This window comes from Oryctolagus cuniculus, chromosome 11, assembly GCF_051225735.1.
Source record: "Oryctolagus cuniculus isolate XC-2025 breed Fujian yellow rabbit chromosome 11, ASM5122573v1, whole genome shotgun sequence".
NCBI lineage: Eukaryota > Metazoa > Chordata > Mammalia > Lagomorpha > Leporidae > Oryctolagus > Oryctolagus cuniculus.
Window position 1 is genome coordinate 76062772 of NC_142877.1, and position 21110 is coordinate 76083881.

At 36.6% G+C, this 21110-nt stretch overlaps 1 long non-coding RNA gene across 2 annotated transcripts in view; it reads right to left on the reverse strand.

Moving 5' to 3' along the window:
* LOC149123532 (uncharacterized) overlaps nt 1-10581 on the reverse strand; it is a 119122-nt gene extending 108541 nt beyond the window's left edge. For both annotated transcript variants that reach the window (XR_016217148.1, XR_016217147.1), the window contains exons 1-2: nt 10426-10581; nt 6691-6767 (exon numbers count right to left, since the gene is read on the reverse strand). This is a non-coding gene — a long non-coding RNA (uncharacterized LOC149123532). The remainder of the gene's footprint in view (nt 1-6690; nt 6768-10425) is intronic.
* Nucleotides 10582-21110: the final 10529 nt, after the last annotated feature.

Here is a 21110-nt window from a genome sequence, read left to right on the forward strand (position 1 = left end):
GTCACTCTGCCTGTCAAAAAAAAAAAAAAAAAAAAAAAAAGAGAGAGAGAGAGAGTAAGACCGAACAGGCTGGGGAAATACTGTAGTAATGACAAGTAGAATCCTTCTGTCACCATAAAGAAACAAATAATAAATGAGAAATATCTGCATTGATTTGGACATTAAACTATATATATATGTATATATATATACCCCCTCCACACACATGTGTGTGTATTGAAACATCAGAGTAGCCCACAAATAAGTGCAATTTTTGTTAAAAATAAGTAAAAAATATGAATAAAATTTCATTTTGCATGGCCATTTATTTTTCTACAGCCATGTTCAGCTACTTTTGTGACAACATGGAGTAAGCTAATCATGTATATTAAAACATACCCACTATTATTCCACTAAAGAATAATGAATGTGGAGTTGGTGCTGTGGCGTAGTGTGTATAGCTCTCACCTGCAGTGGAGCATAACATATGGGTGCCAGTTCAAGTCCCTGCTGCTCCACTTCCAATCCTGCTCTCTGCTAGGGCCTGGGAAGGCAGTGGATGGCCCAGCTCGTTGGGCCTCTGAACCTGTGTAGGAGACCTGGAAGAAACACCCAGCTTCAGATCCACACAGATACAGCCGTTGTGGCCATCTGGGGAGTGAACCAGCAGATGGAAGCCCTCTTTCTCTCTGTTTCTCTTTCTCTTTCTCTCTCTCTCCCTCCCTCCCTCCCTCTGCCTCTCTGTAACTCTGCCTTTCAAATAAATAAATCTTTAAAAAAATGAATGAAAAGAAGGGAATTAAGATGCTGTGATTTTAGTGCTATGACATGAAGTGCAGTTAGGTAAAAAAGGAAAATGAAGATATGAAGGAGAAAAATGGAAGCAAAAAAAAATGAAGGCTGGGGTACCAGCAGAGCTGAAGAATTTTTGGATGAGGGGTACAGGAACTATTGTGCTGAAATTTTAAGAAGGTATGCCCATAGAGATCGATGTTAGAAATTCAGGCTTACATAAATGATACCATTTGTGATAAAATTTGACAGCATGGTTATGATGGTAAGGGGAGAGAATGGAGTGGAGCATAACAAAGTTATTTGAAGTAAGGAAGTTGTACATATTTGTGTAATACCACATACCAATGTTATAATACAGGTATATATTGTGTAATGTGCTTATACTAATCTAGGGAATTAGTACCCAAGGTTTGGATATTCTGATACAAGCTACTGCTCTACTTTTACTTTATTCTCACTCATGACTTCACTCAGTTCCCTGAGTTCATACTCTTACGCTGGGTGACTTTCGCTTCTGTTCTTCCTAAAGCCTAGAATTCCCAGTCAGCTCTAATTCATGAACTCACTTTTTTGTAATTGCAAAAAAAAAAAAAAAATAAAAACAGTGGCTTCTCTACATTGACAGAACCCTCTGGAAATCAGATTCTTGAAAATATTACTTGTCTACCTTCTTCTATGGTAAGCTTCATGAACATCAGAAGTCCCTGTCGTCCTCATTGAGCATCAGCGGCTCTGCAAAAGCAGCTGGATCACAGTAGCTAATAGTTGTTGCAGAAGCAAAAAATAGACTAAAATGTTCACAAATGAACCTTTCAGAAGACAGAATCTAAGTAGTTATTGACTGTATATAGCCAGTGGGTAAAAGGAAGGCAACATGATTAGCCTTAAGTCTTTTGATCTGGACAACGAAGTGGATCATGGCACCAGTAACAGAACTAGAAACCAGGAGAGAGAACTGGCTAGGGATTTTAAAGTGATTGATTTGGAATATATTAAGAGTCAGCCATCAAGACATATAGAAGAAGGAGTCAGTGTATTTGATATGAAATCTTTGATATATGCAAGTTATTTTTAAGCAATGGAGCAGAATTTCAATAATACAGAATACTAGTTTGATGTTATTATGACAGAAAACCATCAAGAAAGTCAAAAAGTGGTGAAATATATTTGTTTGCTATATAGAAGATCATTAATAAGCTAATGAAAATATCTCAATGGAATAAGTGAAAAATTAATGGTAATAGGTTGGAGTATGAATAAAAGGATAAGGATTAGAGATTGAGTATAAGCTACTCGTTCAAGAAGACTGAAAAATATAATAAACATAAAAAAACAGTACATTTAAAAGAGGATTATGAATCCAACAATTTGATGTAGAATATAAGAGTATGGGAAATAAAGAAATAAAATTATCCTGCATTCACTACTAACCTAAATTAGAAGATGGAGAAGATGGTAGCATCTCTAAATATGAGATGCCAGGAGTATGATGAAGAAAAACCGTTAACTACTTAGGAAAGTTTAAAACAATATTATCACTGTTTATAGCAATATTTAATAAGTCTAAAACATGCTTGATGCTTACACTATCAAAAGTGATAAAAACAAATAGCTAGTTGAAAATAATTTATCTCAGAGCTGACACTGTGGCATAGCGGGTAGAGCCCCCACTTGCAGTGCTGGCATCCCACTTGGGCACCAGCTCGAGTCCCGGTTGCTCCACTTCCAATCCAGCTCTCTGCTATGGCCTGGGAAGGCAGTGGAAGATGGCCCAAATCTTTGGGCTCCTGAACCCACATGGGAAACACAGAAGAAACTCCCGGCTCCTGGCTTCGGATAGCTCAGCTCTGGCCGTTGCGGCCATTTGGGGAGTGAACAAGCTGATGGAATACTTCTCTCTCTCTCTCTCTGCCTCTCTCTCTCTCTCTCTCTCTCTGCCTCTCTGTAACTCTGCCTTTCAAATAAATAAATAAATCTTAAAAAAATAATTTATCTCTGAACTTCAAAAAAATTGTTATGAAATTTGCATTAAAATTTTGATTTTAAAGAACAAGGAACAGCAAGTCAAAGCAGAGTTGGGACAACCATCAAATATCTCATGAGCCATTATGTCATATGATAAAAATGCTTATATTATTATTTGATTAAATTAATAAATGTAATGCTAGATCGACTGTACATATACACAAAGTCACACAATATAAATGTATGAAAAATAATGTATTATAACAACCACAAGCTTTATAATTCTGGAATATAATAGATATTTTAAATAGGCTGGGATATTTATCACCTTTGGTTATTTAATATTCTCAGAGAGGTGGTTAGCAAGGAGGAACTGAGGTCACCAATTCCCTAGGAACCTACTTCCTCTACCCAAACCCTCACCACCCCTTACCACCCCCTTTTTCCACTACAGAAAACTGCAATTTGCATGAAATCATCTCTCAGAACACCTGCCAAAAAGTAACAAACACAGCTTCTGACTGGATCCTCATGGTTATCCATAGATAATTGTAATGTTATAATATTATTTCATGGCTGACACTTCTATCATGTACCTGATGCCATGACACTTCTGAGACTTCCAAAAAGGGGCAAAGAAAGCGGTGGTATTCAAGCCTCACCTCAAACAGAGACCTCAGTGAGTATTCACTTAAACCTTCCCCCAGGCTCTAACCCCTATGCCTCCAAAGAACATACAGGAATAACCTCGAACTTCGTTGAGCACAGTACACTCTCTGGAATTCCCCTACTACCTCTCAAGTGTGTACTTTCACTTTGCATGCAAGTAAATCTTGTTCCTGTGCTAACATTTACTTATATCTCATCCTCAAATTCTTTTTTTGTATTGAACACCAGAACCTGGACACCAGCCATTCCATTGATCTCAATTTGTTCTCAATCATTCAAAGAGCATTCATTGCTGAATTGCCCCATTTATAATTTACAAACTAAAGGAGACGATGAGAAAAATAATAAAACTAGCTCTCTGAGATATCCAAGAGAATAAAGAGTGGGGTTGTGGGAGGAAGAGAAAGACATAAAACATTAGAGGAGAGTGGAGAATGGATAGACATGAGCTTATTATGTTCTAAGGTTTGTTATCCTTACCAGGTTATAGCCTAGAAAATTAACCCCCAGGTTATGATATTCTAGGAGGAGGGACGGAGATTAACAATAGAGTAAGGACAAAGATTTTTCTCAGCTTCTGAGTTTTTCCCACACAGAAATTGTGGGCAGAGTGGTTCTCTGGGCTAGATCACCCTTTACCTTCAACATGGAAATACTCCTGACTCATGAACTTGTGTATCTTTATTTTGTCTCAGCTATTGTAACTCACAAATTGTAACAGGATAGTGATATCTACCACAGACACAGGAATGTGAAGTGGTGGCATGCCGAACACATATTGTTTGTTTGAGACAATGGTTTTTTTTAAAAAATAAAATACACAGAATGCCCTCTCTGTGCCTTTATCTTCTTATATGTATACCCCCAGTGTAAAGGAATCCACCCTACATAACCCCAAAGGATGTTTTGAGAATTGAACAAAGTAGAGTATAAAGAACAAGCTATATAGACTATGAAGCAATTTAAACATATCACTATGTCTATTTAATAAAACTCATTTATATGATTAATATGAATATGGAACAACAAAAAGGGGGCATATTTTATTATTTAGATTCCAAAATTCTTGTGTTACTTGTCAAAAATTTTTAAATCTATTTGAGAAACACAATGAGAGAGAGAGAAAGATACAGGCAGACAAAATCCCTATCTGTTGGCTCACTCTCCAAATGCCTCAAAATTGCCAGGATTGGGCCAGGCTGAAGCTAGAATCTGGTAACCAATCTGTGCTTTCCATATGGGTGGCAGGACAACTACCTGAGCCATCACTACTGCCTCCCAAGGTCGACATTACAAGGAAACTGGAATCAGGAGCTGGAGGTGGATATGAGAACCCAGGAACTCATACATCTTAATCCATGTTTATCACTCAATCACCCGCCCACTGCTGCCTTAAAAAAAAAAAAAAAAAAAAAACACTCACCTCCAGGATATTGACAGAAGTGCGGGGATCAGTCCCACTCTGAGTTGCTGCGTTTATGGATACACTTAGTCTTGCCTCTATAAATTTTGCTGAGCCCAGGGTTGCCCTGGCTTAATGCAGTCAGTATAGTGTTTAGGAAGGGAATAGATGTCTGAACTGCAGTTAGCCTAAAAGCAATCCTTTCACCAAAATCAATGCACATCACACTCCATTGGCCAGTCATCGGTTATGAGGAAGAAATCCCAACTTTCTCAGTTAAAAAGTCAAAGTATAGAAACCACCAATGTACAGATGGTAGTGAAATGAGGCTTTTGAAGCATGAAAAAACTAACAGTACTAAGAAGACTGATATATTTGTTACTCATTTTTAGGTAATAACCCTCAACATTTTTCTAACATGGGCATGATACAGAGTATACATTTACTATTGTTAACTTGAAAAAATCAATTATTGTGAATGGAAATTGTGATTAAAGCTTTTCAAAAAAACTGTACACAAATAATGTAAAAATATCACACAAGCCATCAAATTACACTTTCAGTAACTTAATTTTGGTTATTAAATAGAAATAGCTAAGATCATGAAGTTCATACCAAGTTATGAAATTTTATTTTTCCTATGACTATTTTTCTGAACATCTTACAAAAAATATGAATAGGAAGCCAGAGAATGGGTCAAATGCTAATCAAAACATAAGAAAAACACTGTGATAGTTTCTTTAATGACATACATTTGAGTAACCTAACCACTATTATTATTTTACTTATAAATAAAAATAAAAATATATTATGTGCTCCATAATCTATTAATGGGCAATAACTTTTCTGTTTATATTGAAAAATTACTACAGAACTTGGAAAACTATAAAAATCACTTCATGTGAGAAAAAGCAAAAATTTCCCACGATATTGGCTAAAATGTCACATATACTTCTGAACACAAAACATACACAAAATGTCATTAATGGTAGACAAAGAAATGCCAGACTTTTTTGCTGACACCGAACTTCAGAATTACTTAACAAAACTTTTCAAAATTAAAAACATGTTTCAAAATCTAAGACGGTTTGTGTTTGAATCATATAGTTTATTGCTCACAGATGCAAATTGCAATAAACTGGACACAGAAAGACAAATGCTGTATAATATTGCATAAGTCCAGTTACACGTAGTACTTAGTGTAGTCAAAATCATAGAGAAAGAAAGCAGCACAGTAACTGCCAGGGTCTCATGCCCACGGGCCATATAAGGCCCAGAAAATCATTTGGTCTGGTCCACAGGCAAGACTCAGAATTCTGTAAATCTACGGCAGGCTAATTTTTAAACTGATAAGTTTCTATGACCCGTTTGTAATGTTACATATATCCAAATAGCCAGTGGCAGAGAAAGCTCCCAACCTCTGGGAGAATGGGGGTCGACTGTTTGGTGAGAATAGAATTTCAGTTTTACAAGATGAAGAGACGTCTGGAGATGGATAGTAGTAGTGTCAAACAATAGAAATTTATTATCATTGAATTTCGTGCTTAAAATGGTTAATATATAATTTTTATTTCATGTCATTTACCACAATTTGAAAATTTGAAAATAAATCCATCCGTTTTTTAGATTTTAGATGTAATTGATCAGTTCAAATTATATAAAATACTTATAATTTACCAGGTTGGTTTGTGGACTTAGACACCAACTGCTGTGACTGCTGGGCTCAACTAATCACAGTTATTGTTTTCTCTAAAGAATTATCCTCGCCCAAAACGGATTTGCTTAGTTGTTCATCTAGGAGATTGCAAGCCCCTGAGTCACCGACAGGTAACTACATTCGTACATGACAATATCTTATGAGAGAAGACTGGCTCGCTTACCTCAAAGTGGAATCAATTCTGTGGTTCAACTTGTAGTGCAAATGTCCCTGTGAGATCTTATTGAAACAAGACTCCAACTGAAAAAAAAAAAAAATCACATTCTTGCTTGTGTTTTCCCCATATCAGTTTTCCTCCCTCCCTCTTTTCTCCTGAAAGTTCTCCTAAATAAATAACTTACCCAAATGTTGCCTTTGGTTCTAGGGATACAACCCTCCACAAAAACAAACGTCTTGCTAGTTAATAAAATATCTTTGAAACAAAGGATCATCAAATGAAAAATACACAGACCTCTCTCTGTTTCAATTGGATTCATTTTCAGCATATTCATTATCTTAAAACTCAGGTTAGAAATCCATTGCTTTAGACATACCTATGGCAAATTCATGTGTAAGACTCTTAACTTTGGGAGTCAGGCTATTTCAGGTCAGGGAAAAACAGATTGTAACCATTCATAAAATTTTGCCTAATACAGAAGACAAGCCCAGATGGATGGCACTGGAAATAGCCATGGACCTGATGTTAACATGTTAACAATGTATTAATTTTATTATGAGTAGGTTGGCAGAAAAAGTAAAAAAAAAAAAAAACTAAAAAAAAAGAGGGTTTATGGGCAGATGGGCATATGGGAACATCGGGGCATCTCTCACAATGGTGAATGAGGGTTTGCTGAAAGATGATTGCACAGCTATTTCCAATAACCTTTGCCAGAAAGTATTAAACAGAATCCATCAAGGCTATTTGAGCTTCGAAATGGTGCAAAAGAAGAGAGTGGGCTACAGCACGCTGGCAAGAATTCAACAAAGAAATTGATGAAAAAGTAGCTTCTTGTTTGGTATGCCAGCTCTTATAACATGAAAATATGAAAGAGATACTAATGAGAAGACCAGCAGCTGTCAAACTGCGGGAACAAGTTGGCAGGTGAAAAAAAATGGTTATTACAACTATTAGAGACTTGGAACTGATATTTCATGGTCTGTAACCACCAACACAAAGAGGTAAAAATGAAACACAATGTAGTCGAAATCCATATACAGTTAATATTGAAGACTTCAAAAAGTATAATATGATTTAACAAAATGTACTGTTAAAATCCATACATATATGCTTGAAATATGCATAATTTCCGAATTATTTTATGCAGAAAATTCAGACAGCTAACTCACTGAAAGCATACCCACTGGGGAACAATGTTTGCTAACTGTAAGTTCATCTAATTAATAATATGCAATATATTCATTCTGTTAAATGATCTGCCAATGACAAGTTGCATCCTGGCAAAATACAGAGAATTCCATATAAGTGTTCAAAATTAAGAAAAATTGCAGTTTTTAAAATATATAATGTCCTCAAGTTAAGGGTATCAGACCAATCAGAATAGATAAAATTTAAAAAAAAACTTCTAAAACATTCCTCATAAATTTAGACTGATTATTTTGACAGGATATCTGGAAAAGAGATTTGTTCATTTATCCTCACCCTGTGGAGAAATTAAATTTCATGTTTTCAAAGATGTACATCTTTCTTATTGAGTAAGGAGTTCACATCTGATCTTTTGCACACATCTATAAATGGGCTAATTTGTCTACAGGTAAATTATAGCAAGCCCTGTATATATTACATATTGATGTTCATTTCACATTTGAGGATTAATTTTGCCATGAACATAAGATCAATGTATACTTTTTACTGATATCACCATGGTCAATTCAGAAACTTTTTTTAAAGATTTATTTATTTATTTGAAAGTCAGAGTTACACAGAAGAGAGGCAGAGAGAGCGAGTGAGCGAGATCTTGCATCCGATGGTTCATTCCCCAACTGGCTACAATGGCTGGAACTGCACCAATCCGAAGCCAGGAGCCAGGAGCTTCTTCTGGGTCTCCCACATGGGCACAGGGGCCCATGGATGTGGGCCATCCTCTACTGCTTTCCCAGGCCATAGCAGAGAGCTGGATCAAAAGAGGAGCAGCTGGGACTAGAACCAGTGCCCATATGGGATGTCGGCACTTCAGGCCAGGGCGTTAACCCACTGTGCCACAGCACCAGCCCCAATTCAGAAACTTTTAAATATGGCACATAAATGACATTAAACCGAACTCACCCCATTTCTGATTAAATAGACAATAAAACTTGGGGAGGTGTTCATTTATTTGTGTGACATAGTGGTTCATTTTGCTTACTGTATATTTTGAGAATATAAATTCCACTACGGAATGTGTAGAATGCTGCTCATGTATACCTAAGTGTAACAAAATCCAATTGCAATATGAAGTTACAAAATACTGGACAGTTTTCTATTGTCACATTAAAGCTTTGATACTGTGATTAGCATTAAACTATTTTGGGGCCTGCTCCGTGGCTCACTTGGTTAATCCTCCACCTGTGGTGCCGGTACCCCACGTGGGTGCTGAGTTCTAATCCTGACTGCTCCTCTTCCAGTCCAGCTCTCTGCTGTGACCCGGGAAGGCAGTGGAGGATGGCCCAAGTGCTTGGGCCCCTGCACCCGCATGGGAGACCAGGAGGAAGCACCTGGCTCCTGGCTTCAGATCGGCACAGCGCCAGCTGTAGCGGCCATTTAGGGGGTGAACCAACAGAAGAAAGACCTTTCTCTCTGTCTCTCTCTCACTGTCTATAACTCTACCTGTCAAATAAAAAAGATAAACTACTTTAAAATCCATTCATGTGAAAATAGTTATAGTGGAACATCATATGGCATGTGTAATATTATAGTACTTAAATTGATCTTGATTTGAGGATAGGATTTTATAAATGATAATAAACAAATCACATAATCTTTGTTTTTACATTGATAAAACATGAAATTATTTGTTGCTATGTTGCTCTCAGAGGGCTTCCAAAAGCATAAACATGTAAAGCACAATACATATGAAAGAATTTATTAACTTTCAGCAAACCACAACTTTAAGGGCACATTCTCAGCAAACATCTGATGAATCTCAATAATAAACTAATTATTATATATTATCCCTTGGAGAAATAACCAGATATCATTAAATCATTTTCTCTATGTATCTTCTTTTTGTTTAACTCAAAACCCAAATTGAAAACTGAATGACCAAGTGACAAAGATCATTGACAAGCCTAAAGTGTTATGCTTCTCTCGGTCTTCCAAATCTTTGTCCCCTGTAGAATAGTGGCTATTTGGAAGAGACAGAGTTGTTTATTTCTATTCTTCTTTCCAAGATCTCATTAGAAGCCGTGTGTCAAGAAAAGTCCTAGCCAAAAGCACACACACACAAAAAAATGACATTTTGAGGGGAAAAAATCTATCACCTATAGTAATGTAAGAGGATAAACTCCATGAGGGCAGAGATATTTAAATAAACAGTTTGCTAATTTCTGCAATCCCATGAATGTAAAAAGAAAAGAAAAAGCCAATACAAGCAGGATGTGAAAAGAATATTTGGTAATGCTTGGGCTCAGAAAACACTCCCTTAAACACAGCACCTTGAAGGTCACAGAAATTAGAATTCTTCACCCTCCCTGAGGAAACCTAGAAAAGGCACTCTTTGGTCTCTTTCTTGTGTCCTATGACAGGTGCCCTGTGTTATACCAGGTGGGGAGAGGGGACGGAGGAACACAGAGACACCATGGGAGAGAATCTAAGCAAATGTGCCCTATGGAGTTACCCCACCACCACCCCTGCCCCATTTACCACCACCAGGCATACTTCTTTCTGTCCAATCCTGTTTCTCCACCACTATCCAATGCTTACCAGACTTAGCATAAAAACACAGTCGTCGAACTGGACATCTCCTCCCTCTCATAGTCCCAGGACAGAGTGACACACATAGTGGGTAGTGTACAGCAAGCTATTTATTCCCTAGCATGCAGGTCCCTCCCCTAATTCCTCATTGTCTGGGTTATAATCTTCCCTGCATTTGCTTCAGCTGTTCTGGCCATTAACAGCCTGTTTGCCTAAGAACTTTCAGGTGCATGTAACCTAGCTGTTGTACTAGTCATTGTAAACATCTTTGAAGATGAACCAAATATTTAATTCTCACAACATGAAACACATTTAATTTCTTTAATTGAAATCTTATTAAGTTGTTTAATTCATGAACATAATACACCTCTTCATATATTTCGGTCATCTTAAATTTCTTGTAACTTTTTTTTTTTATTTCAAAACTACACAGCTTCATAGTCCCAGGTGGTCTCCCATCCAATTAAAAACCACATCTTAGCCCTAGTTAGCTTCTAAGAAAGGCAATTAGCCTGATGGGTAAGACACCAAGGTCCCACATTGCAGTGCCTGGGTTCAATTCCTGGCTCTGGCTCCTAATGCCAGCTTCCGACCTGTGCAGCACCTCCCTGTGGAAGCAGCATTCATCGCTCAAGTTATTAGGTTTCTGTCATCCACCCACAAAATCTGGATTGCATTCCCAACTCCTTACTCTGGCCCCAGCCCAGTCCTGGCCATTGAAGGCATTTGGAGAATGAACCAGTAGACGAGTCTACTATCTCTCTTTGTGGCTCTCAAATAAAATAAAAACAAAAAAGGATAAATTTTAAAATAAAATTTTTTAGAAAGATTTCTTTTGTTTCCTCTCTGCCCTGGCTTTGGTAGAAGCTAAAATCTCTTCCTTAAGTCTACCAGGTTTTTTATACTTTTTGCACATGGCTCCTTGTAATATATGCGGCTTAGGAAGTAAGTCATGGCTTCAAGAGGATCTTATAGATATATTTTTGGGGAGGCCTTGCTTTGATTCTTCCTTTCTGGGATTAACTTGCTTAATTTCCATCCACTCTGGTTGCCTAAAATTCTGTTCTGTGAACTCTTAAACACAGCAGCTTTTGCTTGAGGTTTTCTTTCCATTCTCATAAGAACTGGGGATGTCTACAGAGGAAAGGTATGTGTACCTGGATCTCAGGCAGTCGACTTACACCGTGTGGGACTGAATCCCCTGAAGTTTATTCCAGATTTGGATAGCTCTCTGGCACTCATATATATTTTTGTTTCCAGAGTTAATGTTTGCTACTTCTAAATTCTTTATTTTAGTGGAAACTACTTCAGCATTTTTGTAACTGGAACTCACTAATTTCTTTTAAATGTATTATTGACATAACATTTACTTACCATATCTCCAATTTATATTTTTTACTAGACATTTAGACTTTTATACACCAGTAGGAACATATATTAAGAATTGAATTTCAAGAAAATGCTCAAACATGTGTAATTGTAATGCATTCCATTATTCTTTGACATATATGTAGCTGAATTCACTCAATTCCTCTAAAAGACGAGCTAAATTTTTTTATTTTAAGAGGCTCACTCTTTCAAATTTCATGAAATGAGATCTAAATTTTAAAATACCAAAAAAGGACAATAGCTGGTTTTTCAGTATGTTGGGTATTTGTTGTCTCCTACATACTTGAACCTCACATTCACAACACATCCAGAAAGGATTTTTTTTTAAAGATTCATTTATTTATTTCAAAGATACAGTCACAGAGAGGCAGAGACACAGAGAGAGAGTGAAAGAGAGAGAGAGAGAGTCTTCCATCCGTTGGTTCACTCCCCAAATGGCCGCAATGGCAGGAGGTAGGCTGATCCGAAACCAGGAGCCAGAAGCTTCTTCCAGGTCTTCCACATGAGTGCAGGGGCCCAAGGACTTGGGACATCTTCTACTGCTTTCCCAGGCCACAGCAGAATGGTGGATTTGAAGTGGAGCAGCCAGGACTGGAATGGTGCCCATATGGAATGCCGGCACAGCAGGTGGTGGCTTAACCTGCTATGCCACAGTTCCAGTCCTCAGAAAGGATCTTAAGAGAGTGAACTGATATGAAAAACAAACAAACAAACAAAAAACAGGATACAATAAGACACTGTAAATAGGTTTGCTAAACACAATAGGACTACTAAATATCTGTAATATCCATAACATAATTGACCATATATATCTGCCTTTAACACAGAAAAATACATTTCAGCACCAAAAAGTGCAGATCACTGACATTTTCATCTTAAGATAGTGAGCAGGTGTATACAGTTATAATTTTTCATGCAGTAAGGGTATTGTCAAACATAAATATTCCTCCACTAAAAGGCATCAAAAAAAGTATGAAAGGTGATAAACGTGGTTTTAGGAAATTTTCTTCTTGGTATCTCTCCAAATTGACTTTTTTCCCACACAGACTTTCCTCTCATTGCTGCAAAATTGCTGTGGAAGCTCCAAATCTAAAAACATTTCACATTTTCAGGCAAAGTTATTGATTCTGATTGAGTCTGATTTGTAACAATAAGCATCCTGTTTTAGTCATAGAAGTCAGAAGTATAAAATGGCTTGATTACAAGAGATATGGTTCACATAAACTCTTTCTTGTTGAAAAAGATGTTGAGGCCAGAGCTGTGGCATAGCAGGTTAAAGCCACCACCTGCAGTGCAGGCATTTCGTATAGGCTCTAGTTCAAGTGCCGCTGCACCACTTTCAATCCAGCTCCCTGCTAAGGGCACCTGGGAAAGCAGTGTAAGATGGTCCAAGTCCTTGGATCCCTGCACCCACATAGGAGACCCAGAATAAGCTCCTGGCTTCAATCAGCCCAGAGCTGGTTGTTGCGGCTATTTGAGGAGTTAACCAGCAGATGGAAGATTTCTCCCTCTCTCTCTCTTTCTCCTTCTGTAGCTCTGTCTTTCAATAAATAAATAAATCTTTAAAAAAAAAAAAAGAAAGAAAAAGATATTGAACCCACACTTAATTCCCACTTCAAAACAAACACAGCTTAGCGTAGGTACAGATATGCTTTTCTTGAAGGAAGGTGGTGAGGATAATTTTTATTGGAAGGCCGTAGGGTAACTGTTATCCACTTCATAGCCCATTCTAGTTTTCTTTTGTCTTTAAACCACACCTTGGAAGCTTTATCACCAATCATATCACAGATACGATTTTAGTTGGAATGCATTCTCACACCATGGATTCTACAAGTAAGTCTACCAAGGTCTAATCAAATTCATGTTCATATTCCAAACAAAAAGGAAAAGAAAAAAAAAAAGCATCACCCCAACTCTCATAGCCCATGAGGTAAAGTAGACACATTCTAGTAATAACAGAACTCACATTTCATTATACTTAAGCTATTTTCCTTCTTTCATACATATTAAGCTTCTCAAACTGTGCACAACAAAAGATCCACACAGCAAAAATGCAAGTAATAATCAATATGCAGTTCTCTTCCGTGTTCCTTTTCTTTGATGTGTGCAGGTTGCACTGGGGGATGGAGAAGCTCATAGTAAGGTTATTTCTAAGCACTTTGAGTTGCTTATTAGCAGGTCCTTATTAGCAGCTTTTTATTACCAGCTTTCCCAGGCAGTTGTGACATGTTTTGAAGATAACTCTTTTGTTCCACCGAAACCATAATGCCTACTTTCATCTGCAATGAATTTTAAAAAATAGAAGAAAAGGCCAATTAAGTTATAAAATACCTCAAAAGTTCCTGCTATACATCACTAGCTTTTACACCTTAGACAATATTAAATTATAGAGACTTTGGTGAAAAATTATATTTTGCTTTGAAACCAGTCTGGCAGCAGTAATATGTGTTTCCAATAATGCTAGTCACCAGAAAAGTAAGCAATAAAAGAAGCCCACAAAAGAAAGAACATTAGAGACCAATATTTACCACAAGTATCCTAGCTAAATGATAGATCAAATATCAATATGTCAAACAATTTAATGACAATTTACTGTGTGCAATCAGTTCACCAGGTATAATGGAACTTTATTTTCTTTCCTCTTGGTTAACCATTGTATGAGACTAACTATGCTCCACTTATTGCTTTATAAGTGTTGTTTGTAATGTTACCTTTAATTCCTAAAATGAAGAAAGTACTGCTACCATTCCTATTTTACCATGAAGAAAGTGAAACATGAAGAGGTGAAAGACTTACCCAGTCTTACACAGCAGTTTCAAAATAATGACCTGTATACAAAAGAATACTGCTTACCTTCAGTTTCTAGGCTATTAACTCCAGCCTACATTAACTTTACTTAAAGGGTAATATATATATATATATATATATATTTTTGAATGTTCTTTGGTAAACCCTTACAAATCTCTTAGGTAGTACTCGATTTCTCCAGTAAGTAATATATTTCTTTAATATGGCCAGGCTTCTTTCTATTACCTCCACACGAATTTTATGTTCTTTTCCCCCTTGTCATATGACTTTGGTTGCTCTATTCTCTACTATTGAATCTTCTGAAATTTTTATTTATTTGTTTTCCTTTTGGTGGAAAGGCACAAACACATACACTTATACAGAGGAAGAAAGAGAGATCTCCCATGTGCTGGTTCACTCCCCAAATGCCTGCTTCACTCCCCAAAATGTCTGCAACAGCCAGGGGTGGGCCAGGTCAAAGGCAGCAGCCTGGAGCCCAATCTGGGTCCACACCTGGGTGGCAGGGCACCAAGTACTTGAATCATCATCTGCTGCTTTCCAGGTTGCTTTAGCAGGAAGCTGGATCAGAAGTGCAGCTGTGACCAGATCCTCTGAATGTGGGATGTGGGTATGCCCAATATCATCTTTTTTATTAAAAAATATTTATTTTACTTATTTGAAAGACAGCGTTATAGGGAGAGGTAGAGACAGAAAGAGAGAGAAGTCTTCCATGCACTGGTTCACTCCCCAAGTGGCCACAACAGCCGGGGCTGAGTCGATCCGAAGTCAGGAGCCAGGAGCTTCTTCTGGGTCTCCCACATGATGCAGGGGCCCAAGCACTTATGCCATAATCCACTGCTTTTCCAGGTCATAGCAGAGAGCTGGATCTGAAGTGGAGCAGTGGGGACTTGAACTGGCGCCCATAAGGGAAGCCAGTGCTGCAGGCTGGGGCTTTAACCCATTGTGCCACAGTGCTGGGCCCCCCAATATCATCTTAACCACTGTGCCAAAAGCACATCTCACCGTTTGGCACACATTTAATAAGTCCTTATTTAATAATTCAGTTGCTGTGGAACTCCTATTAACAAATATCAGCTAGTTTCATCTGTCAAGATTTGGTTTAATATTCATTGTATCTAGAATATATTATTTACTCTCCTTCTTCTCACATAGTGTTATAATTACAACACACATTTTGTATTGTGGATTTCTGTTAATTCCTAATATGTAGACTCATAAGGGCAGGATTTAGAATAAAATAAAAACCAAATTAGGTAGTACTGATCTTGACATTCGTCATAGCTGAGACATTTTTTCTTGTTATCAAAGAGTTATATTAGTAATATAATTCAATTCATGGAATTATAAGAATCCAATATGATGGTCCAAATAGGCATACTTTATAAACTCTATTATACGCATATTTTGGTTTTGTAGTCCTACCCTAGTACCACCCACATCTACATTGCCTTCAATATTTAGCCAGTCATTTGCAGTCAGATATGCTCAGTCCATAAATCAGTGTTGCTTCAGCCTGGCAGACATTTAAGGGGCACTTTGTTAACTTTAGTTAGTTTGGTTTGTAAATTACTCCCGGCTGTCTATGTCAGAAAGCTGACGAGGGGACTTTCTTAAATGGGTAAAGCAGTGATCCAGGCGTCACAGCTGGTGGGGCAGCTCCTCTGTCTTGTTGCCCTCCTTCTTCTTTACAGATCTATTAAGGTAAAATTGCTGCACACTAAATGGTGCACATTTAACATATACTTTTTTTTTTGCTATGATACATACAGATCTGTCAAATCATCAGCCTCATAAGTTGCTTTGTTGTCCATTCCTCCCATCTCAGTTCCTCTGTATCTAGGCAATCATTGACCTACTGTGTATATATATATATATATATATATATACATTTTTGCATTTTTCTAACATGAATCCATACTAAATTTACTATTTTATATCTGGTACCTTTCACTTAAAATAAAATTGTTTTGGAATTTATTTACATTGTTGTAAGAATTATTACCTAACTCATTTTTATTGTGGAGTAGATGCCCAACTTAACTAGTATGCCAAATGCTCACCTAATATATTTTTATTGTTATGTCATTTGAAGAAGTAACATTCATCCAATTCTTCATAATTTGCATGAACCAATTCTAGGAGGAGCATTGAAAATAATTCAAAGAAATGATTTTTAAATGAAACATTGCTTAGTAGTATTGCATTGTGTATGTATACTACATTTTCTTTAGTCATCAGTTGATGGATATCTAGATTGGTTCTACATTTTTGCAATTGTGAATTGGGCTGCTATAAACTTGGGCGTGCAGGTGTCTCTTTCATATGCTGAATCAGTTCCTTTGGATATATTCCCAGAAATGGGAAGCTGGGTCATAAATATATATGTATATAACAGAATATTAATCATCCATAAAAATAAAATCCTGAAATTTGCAACAAAATGGATAGAACTGGAGATCATTTTGCTAAGTGAAAAAAGCTAGATACAGAAAGACATCACATGTTTTTCATGCATAGAATTTAATGCATATAGAATATAAAATCGGCCAGCACCGTGGGTCACTAGCCTAATCCTCCGCCTGCGTCGCTGGCACACCGGGTTCTAGCCCCGGTTGGGGTGCCAAATTCTGTCCAGGTTGCTCCTCTTCCCGAACAGCTCTCTGCTGTGACCCAGGAGTGCAGTGGAGGATGGCCCAAGTGCTTGGGCCCTGCACCCACATAGGAGACCAGGAGAAGCACCTGGCTCCTGGCTTCGGATCAGCGCGGTGCGCCGGCCGCAGCGGCCATTGAGGGGTGAACCAATGGAAAATGGTAGGCCTTTCTCTCTGTCTCTCTCTCTCACTGTCCACTCTGCTTGTCAAAATATATATATATATATATATATATAAAAGTGTGTGGATGGCATAATATTTGGTAGACAGTTATAAACATTGTCTTAAGTAAAAAAATTAAAATAAAAGAAGGATTGCTTGATTAATCAAGGGCTACAATTTCCCTGAGCTAAAACAAGAGTAAGGAGAAGCTCTCTGGAACAAGCTGTACACATCTTCCCTGTTCTCATGCATTTGCATATTGGTAAAGTGACTGAATGGGTACTCATGCATTGGGGATATTCTCTTTGCCATTTAAAAGTCACAGCAGGTTTTCTTTGTATGTGAATATATGTTCACCTTTGAGTACAGAATGTGGCATGGTTTTGAGAGAGACAGACAGAGAAAAGGACGATAGCAAATAGCCAATAACTTTTGCAAGTAACAGATTAAAAGATTACTGACTGCTATGGTCACAAAACTATTGGTCTATGTAACTCAACACATAACTCTCAGGATGAAAAAAAAATACTTCTGGAAACTCAGCAATTGCATGGCACCTCCAGTTGCCAGGATATTATGCATTAAAGCTGAGGAGTTATATCTATTAGGTTTTTCCTCTGATCTGCTTCCATCAGTTATCTTTCAAATTTTTGGTCTTTGACATCAATAAATATTCTGAACAGCAAACCCAGAAGTAGAAGGAACTGTCCTTAATACTTTGAGACTGGCTTACTTTAATCTCTTCCCTCTTTTATCATTTTTTTTCTTAAATTTCCAGAAGTACAAATTCCTTCTTTCTGCTATGTTATGAACACTCCTATTTCTTGACTGTCAACTCCGCTACTCCCAGAATACCTTGGTACTAGTTAATTTTGCTGTGCCCTGTTGCAGTCCCCATTCAGCTGTGAAACTCTGCATCCTGGAATCCTTTCAGATCTTAGGACTTCCTCAGTAACCTGATATATAGATCTATAAAAATTTATCAGAATGTCTTCTCTTGAATTTTGATTTTTGATTTGAGATGGAGTGAAGCGTTTGAGTATGACTTGGTCCATACATTTTTTATTTTTGCATTGCAGTCTTAAGAGAGTTGAGCATTTTTTCCATTTGAATACTCCACTGACAGGATTTGTCAGAGTGTATCATATTAAAGCACACAAAGAACTATGAGTTGAATGCTTGAACATTTTCCATTATTTTGATTTTAAAGTATATCTCTACATGTAGATAACATATAACAAACTTCATAACAGTTATTTTTCTTAGTCTTTAAATTAATTTGAAAGGCAGAAACAAAAGAGATATAGAAATTGAAAGAAGGAGATCTCTCACTCACTAGTTCATTCCCCAAATGCTTAGAACAGCCAGGGCTTAACCAGGCTGAAGTCAGCAGCCAGAAACTCAATCTGTCTCCCACATAGGTAGCAGGGATCCAAGTACTTGAGCCATCACCCACTGCTATCCAGGATGTGTATTAGCGGGAAGGTTGAATCTGAAACAGATCAGAACTCAAACCCAGCCACTCCAGTATGAAACAAAGGATCCCAAACAGCATCTTAACAGCTATGCCGACACCAGTCTCCATATCACAAATATTTTTAAATAAGCTTGTATAATAAATATTTATTTTTAGGAATATTGTGCCTAAGTTGTTGCATGTCACATCTCAAATTTAACACATGTAGATGAAACATTGCTATTAGTTAAGATAATAAACACCAGAGAGAGTCATAACTTAGAAAAAACCATGTTCTATATTAATACTTAACATGTATGTGGGATTTTTCTTTGTTCTTTTCCTCAGATAAATTTACATAAATGCCATTGAAGACATGTTACTTTACTTTATGTACTGCATCATGATAATTGCCTGATTTTAGCACACAAAATTGATAATCCTATTTTAAAGCTTAGTACTTTTGTTTCATTTAAAAAGGAATGTTAAATATTTCTTTTGACCATTTAAGGCTTCCATACTTTTTTCCTGAGCATTTAACAGTGATTAGTTGGTAATTGCAGTGTCAATCATACATAACTAGCAGGTTTCACTTACAGTATAGATGTTGATTATTAGCAAAAATATTTTAAAAATAAAAGCTTAGGGGAAAATAAAGTTAAAATTAGGACTTTTGTGATTTATAAATCTAACATATTAATTACCATCACATTTCTGTTACTTATCATTATGGTAATAGTTTTTGAAGTAATTGTTCATTTTTACCTGCCTCTCTATTTCTGAGTAGCTATGCAACAAAGGTATCAGAAACTCAATGAGGCTCTTACTTCCAGCCAATCCAATCCAATGCTATTCATGGAAATATTACATATTCTAAAAGTGTATTATAACTTACAAAGAAGCAACTTAAATTTTCTTTTAGTTTTCTGTAAGTTTCAGGATTTTCTAAGATGTAAGTATGATGTTGTAAGTTTACATTGTGTTCCAAAGCTGAAAATCAAGTAAATATTCGTACTTCCTTTGAAATTGTGGTCCTAGGCAATGAGGTGGTAAATTCTCAAACTTAAAATATATCATCTTTATGGCATCTTGCCATTCATTTTATATGCCAGTGTTGATTCTGATCAAAAATATGATTGTGTTTAAAAAATATAAATCACTTTTTAGGACCAAGATTTTGAGCTTGAATTGCTACTTGCAGATCTCCTGAAAAAGTGTGATCGGAACCTAACCTCAGAGTGACTTATAAAGTGAAACATGTAGATGCTGCGTGATGGAGTGCAACATAACCCTAGAAGTGGGTCACTCGGCTCAAGCACTGACTCCGTTAGGCAACCTCTTAAATACTCTATGTTCTCCATTGCTCTAGCCCAGCTTTATTCATTCCCGAGATTATGCATGTACAAATAAGAATCAGCTTGTTAGCTAGGTAAATTTATTTTAGTTGCTTATTGGTAGTTCAGTGGGAATGTGTACCCTTTAACATCCAAATTGGAATTTTTAAAGGGATATTCTACATGAGTATTTTCAAGTTTTTAAATTTTATTATTATAGAAACAGATTTCATGTATTTCATAGATACAGTTCTAAGAAGATAAGCATACTTCCCTCCCTTTCACTCTCCCTCCCTCAATCCCCCTCCTATATTGTTATCTTTCTGATTTCCCTAAAAAGAGGTAAACACACTAATATTTTGGCCTGGCTGAATTATATTTCTCTGTGTATTCCCCTACATGATCATAACTTTATATTATAAAGTACACTTATGTGTTTTTTCAGAGAATATAGACTAAAAACATAATTTGCAAGTGCTAGCTTGAGAGATTTAAAAATATATTTGAAACCCAAGGGAGATAAAAAACAATATTAGGATAGTCCATTATTTGACCTTGTAACTTTTATATAAAATTATCAATCCTACTTTTAAAAAAACTGCTAATATATACTTCCTAATAAGTGTTTTTAAAAGAAATTACAGGCTCTCTCTGTAGGAGCATCCTTAAATTTTTGATACTTTTCTAGCCACACATTTATATATATATAAATATATAAGTCTATATATACATATAAGTATATTTAGAGCATATATACATTTGCACATGTTGATTCCACATTGTTAAATCCTATCAATCTTTCCACCACTAACTTAGATACACTGTGCTGCCTGAAATGCTCTTTAGAATCCTCCATTACAGTTAATTAATTATTCCTATAGAATTTCTTATCTA